Source organism: Cnephaeus nilssonii, assembly GCF_951640355.1.
Source record: "Cnephaeus nilssonii genome assembly, chromosome: 1".
NCBI lineage: Eukaryota > Metazoa > Chordata > Mammalia > Chiroptera > Vespertilionidae > Cnephaeus > Cnephaeus nilssonii.
In genome coordinates this window covers 108,434,476-108,440,443 of record NC_137072.1, presented here as the reverse complement: position 1 = coordinate 108,440,443, position 5,968 = coordinate 108,434,476, and positions in this window count along the sequence as shown.

Sequence of the window (5,968 nt, the reverse complement as noted above, 5' to 3'; positions counted from 1 at the left end):
AATAAATTTCCAATAATCCAGTGTTCCTCATGACTTCAAGGCTGACTCAGAGGTCAATTAATGCAATTGCTGGTTCCTAAGCAGGACCCAAATACACTCAAATGCAGCAAAACCTTTCTCTTTAGATCTCATAACATAGATAGTAAAGAATCTGATCTTGTATCCAGATAACACTCCCTCATCCATCTTTCCTAATTTTCTCTTTCTGAATGTGGAAAAACAGAAGTTTAGCGTCTTGAGGTAAATCATGTCTCTCTGCAACAAGCTAAATGACCTAAGTGTATATATTTTTTTTAATGGGAGGTGTATTCCTGATGGCCTTTAGAGGTGGGCTTCCACACCATGTTCTTCCACCCACACTCTCTTCTCAAAATGTTCCAGCAGCTCTGTGTTAAGGGGTTCTGGATCCTTGCTAAGTGGAATTAAATACAAGCCTAGGGTGCGCACCAAGATGTGATTTATTTCCTGAGAATGAAGCCAACACAGAGCAAAGCAGACCCAAAGGATGCAGATGGACAGATTCCTGGCAGTCTGTTTTGAGGACTTGCATTGATCTGTCTTGAGCAAACATCTCATTTACATTTTTGTTAAATTAGTAAAAAATCTGTATCTGAGTTTGTTGGCAGTTTGAACAAAGTGCCTTCTATCTGAAAGAGCTGTAACGTCCTGACTTCACCTGGGCACTCTCTGATTCGCAGGCAGCTCAGGAAGAGATCACAAGTTGCCCGGAGGAACTCTGCTGAGCATAGTTATTGTTTATGCATGCATTTCATATTCCTTCACAAAGAGAATCTCTCTGCGTTCCTGTCAGCATGGATCTATGGACCCAATAGTCCAGAACATTTGTAACCTAACAGGCCTCTGGTCCTGTTGTTCCCAATAGCCGGGGCCCTTTCATTTTGCTGGATTATGTCAGCCAGCCTCTCTACGTTTTTATACCTCTATTTTCATTTGTCCATTTGTACTCATTTTTAATTATCTTCCTTTCTTGCTCTTTCTTGTCCCCCCCCCCCCGCCCCATTCTAATCTTTCTCAGATCATGGGAATATTTTAGCCAAACTTCAACTAGTTCATCAATGAGATGGGCTTGGGCCTCCATTAGACACTCAAACTCAAAGAAAAAAGGGGGACATTAAGAAATACTGAAATAACAACCAGAATCAGTGAGAAGAAACAGCTGATGTTAAGGGAAATGAGAACTGAGATGGAGAGGGAGGTCAGTGCTTCTTTGGAATTCAATGAACATAGGTAGTAAAGAAAACTCACCCTTGTAGTTTTCTGCAGTAGCAAAAATATGAGAAAATAAAGCCGCTATTTGCAGCAAAGGGGGAGGAGTACTTGAAGGTGAGAACAAAAACCAAAACAAAACAGAATCTGGGAACATTAAAATCAGCATCAGTCACATAAACTGTTGTAGTTGGTCAGCTGTGTTCACAGGCTAGAGAGAAGAAAAGCCTTGCTTTGTTCATAGGATTTCTAAAAATATACACAATGACTATCTGGATTTTCCTGAAGAGCCGTGGGTTTGATTTCCAGCTCTTCTACCTACTAACTGCATGACCTTGAAAAACATTCTAAACATCCCTGGCCATCTGTATCTACAATATAGGAATGATTGTCACATTGTCCCAACTTAAAGGACTATTACCAGAACTAAATAAAATTCTGATATAAAAACATTTTGAAATAATGAAGTACAACAAAAATAATAATTAGACATATAATTATACATAGTAGTATTATTACCATCATTGCTATTATTTTGTGGAACAAAAAGTAAAAACACAGCAGAGTGCAATGAATATCATACAGATTGTTTCATAACTTACTGTATTTGTGGGCACATTCTTTTCAAAATGACAAAAAGTATACATCGCAGATCTGAATCATTTTTCTCCCAGGAGGAAGGTACAGAGTTTATGATGATTGATTGTGACCTTGAAAATATAATTATTTCCATAGTACTGAAAAAGCAATTTCTTTCTTTCTGTATTTATAACAGTTGGAGGAATTTCATGTTGACCTGCAGAAATGGTAGTAGGGCATTTTCAATTCAAAATTCAAAAGAGAGCATTGTAGACCCATAAAATTCATCCTCAAATGGTATTCTGAAAATGATTTTAAATGTCATCTTTAAAATGCCCATATTTTTAATAACAGAGGTTATTTATGATTGAATCTTATCAATCAACAAAGGAAGACAAAAATCACATTATAGATATCAGCTATGCCTAAGTATTTTCAGGTGGGTTTGACATGACCCACTATAGATCTAGACTTCAGGATCCAAGAAATTGAGAAAACAGATGGACATTCCCAACATTTACCCTGACTATATAGCATAAATACCTGGTTTCCGACTTCAGCGTAGAAAGCTTAGGTCCAATATGCTATCTGTGCTTCCCCAAACTTAAAAACAACTACTTTGGATACCAGTTTTTTATCTATAACTCAGGAACACTAATGACTTCTTTGCAGTGGAAGCTTTATATAGAGTAGATGTTCAGTAGATATTGATGCTATTATAAGCACATCCAAATTTGAAAGACAAAAGGGCAAATTATTTTACTATCCTTTTCCTAAAATGGAATAGCATGCTTATTTTTAACCTTATAATAAAGAATGGTATTTTTCTTTGTCTTCCTAAAGCTCTGTATACTAATATGAGTCTACTCCATTATGTCCAAATTCCAGTCTTTGATTATTCCTTTTATGCATATCCCTGAACTCCCATTCATTCCATACCCTACACATTCCTGACTCAATGACCTTTTCCTTGTAATTTCTCTAAATATTTCCCTTCTTGCATGCTCTTTTCCATCCTTTCTACCCATCTATATTTTACACTTCCTAAGTAGCATTGATTCAATTTTTATGACTGTATCAAAGTGTGTTTCTCTTTTAGGGAAAGATGATGGTAGAATGAAAAGACATGATTATGTAGAATATGGAGGAGGGGTTCGTGTGACAGGCTGAGTAATGACTTTCTGAAGATGTTCATATCTTAAACCATGGAAACTGAATATTTTAGATTATATGGCAAAAGGAGATGAAGGTTTCAGATGAAATTGAGGTTGGTTAGTCGTCTGTCTTTCGGATAGGGAGATTATCCTGCATTATCTAGACTGGCCTAAAGTAAGCACAAGAGTCCTCAGATACAGAAGAAGGAAGAGTGATGCTGCATGAGGAAGACTTGACCAGCCATTGCTGCATTTGAAGGCACCACAAGCCAGGGATTACAGATGAATCTAAAACCTGGAAAAAAAAAAAAAAAGGCAAGGAAACTGATTCTCTTGCTCACTTTTGGAGAATTTTAAAAAAGTCCACATCAGGGCGCCTCCTTCAGGGAGCCAAATTTAACACAAGTGAAGCCTGGGCAAGCTCCCAGTGAGGTTTCTATACAGCCCGGTTTGAGAACCAATGGTCTAGCTCTGTCTCTCAATGATCCCATGGAACCCAGGCTGTCCTTCCCCAAGGGCTCTCCTCCTCTTCTTCAAAAGTGAGTCACTTGAGCTGTGTCCATGGGCCTCCCAGGGCTACATTTTTTTCTGGGTAGTGCTCAGTGTTAGTCTCCATGGGCGGGCCCTAGAGCCTCCACCAAAATGATTTATTCCGGCTAACATCTTGGCTTTAGCCCAGGAAGAGCCATTTGTGACACCTGGCCTCCAGAACTAATATTGTTCTATAAGGTACTAAATTTGTGTTTTAAGTCACCAAATATGTGGTTATTTGTTACAAAAGCAATAGGAAACCCATCGAATCAGCAAATTTCTTCTGTGAAGGGACAGAGAGAAAATATGCAAGGCATAGCATGTTTTTATTGATTTCAGAGAGGAAGGGAGAAGGAGAGAGAAAGAAAGAAACATCAATAATGAGAGAGAATCACCAATTGGCTGCATCCTACAATCTCCCTACTGGAGATTGAGCCCACAACCTGGGCATATGCCCTGATCAGAAATCTAACCATGACCTCCTGGTTCATGGGTTAGTGCTCAACCACTGAACCATAAAAGCTGAGCTTAATGTCTTTAAGCCTAAGTTTCCTTATATGAACAATACAATCACTTATATTCAAGTTTGTCAGAGATGATAAGCTGTTTCCAAAAATTCATGTTTCTGCATTTGAAGGCACCACATTTATATGTATCCTAGTATATAAAAACCCAAGGTCCATAACATCCAAAACACACACACACACACACATATATATATATACTAGAGGCCCAGTGCATGATTTAATCATGCACCTGGTGCACCAGCGGGCTGGCTGTCCGCGGGTGCCCCAGGCCTTCCGAAAGCCTCCAGCGCTGCGGAGGCTTTCGAAAGGCCTTGCGCCGGAGCAGACAGCCGGCCGGGTCCCCCGCTTTGGCCTTTGATCGCGGGGGACCCGGCCGGCTGTCCACCGGTGCCCCAGGCCTTCCGAAAGCCTCCGGCAGCCATGGCACAGACGCTGGCCCAATCAGCTACCCCGGCCACCCTGAGTCCCGCCCCCTGCGCCTCCTGCTGGCCCAATCGTGGGCGTAGCAGAGTGATGGTAATTTACATATTACCATTTTATTATGTAGGAGATATATATATATATATATATATATATATATATATATATATATATATACATGCAGATGAATTGATTAACCAGTCTCATTTTTCAAATGATCTGTTTTGTATTCAGCTTTAACATAGACTTTTTTAATTTATCAGAAGAGTTAACTGTATATATTATTAGGGTTTACATAGGGTAGAATGAATTTTAATGAAAATCATTTATCATCTTCGAGACTCAGCCAATACGTGTACAAGTCAAGCCTGTTACTCTTTTTCAAGGTTCAGCATATTGCAATGGGATTACATCAACTCTTAAAACAGGTTGCATTTTGAACTCAGCATTTAGAAAATATCAGAAACTCAATATGATTTTTATGATAACTCAATCTTAAAAATAATTATAATTCTTAAGCTTTTGTAACTCTAGCTCAATAATGATACTAAAAATCATTTATTGAGCATATATATATATATATATATATATATATATATATATATATCCTAATATATAAAAACCCAAGGCAACCCAGCACTGACTGCATGGCAACCTAGTACTAACTGCTGCCCCTGTGGGCGCCGTGACCCAGCACTGACTGCCGAGGGGGCTGTGGATCAGGCCTCAAGAGAGGCCTGGAGAAAGAAGCAGGGTCTGATCCCTAGCCTCCGTGGCAGCTGTTGATCAGCCCTTGCCTCTCTCTTTCTCTCTGGGCCTGGCCAGCAGCCGCACCTCTCTTTCTCTCAGGCCTTTGCTGGGTCTGCTGATCAGCCCTGCCTTTCTGATTCGGCCCATTGATAGGCCCGGAGATGCTGACTGGCATAGAAACTGACCAATCAGAACCAAATATGGGTAAACTGCGAGGAGCCAATGGCTGCCTAGGAGGTGGAGCTTTTGAGGCTGACTGGCATAGAAACTGACCAGTCAGAACCTAATCTGGGTGAACTGCAAAGGCAGAACCTAAGGTGGGGGCTGAGGAGGGGTTTTAAGGGCAACAGCTGTTTGCTCCCTATAAACTGCTATCACAGCTCTTTTTGCACAACATTCAGAAATTTCCTAGCCTCTGTTCTGGATTGAATTTTCTTTTTCATGGAGCCTGTTTCTTGTTCTTTCATGCTTTTCATTTTCATTTTGCTGAAGCACATCTCTAGTAGGTTCCCTAAGGTGATTTATTTTATGAATGTATTCTTATTACATACACACACTGATTGCTAGTTTGCTTAGTTATAGATTTATAGGTTGGCAATTATTATCTCTCAGAATTTTTTAAAGCACTGATTACACTTTCTTTTTTAGTGTTGCTTTTGAGAATTGTGACATCATTTTTATTCTGGAAACATTTTATTTGGTGTGCATGTGTGTGTGTGTGTGTGTGTGTGTGTGTGTGTACACGTGCGTGCCCATGTAAACTAAAGGTATATCATTAAA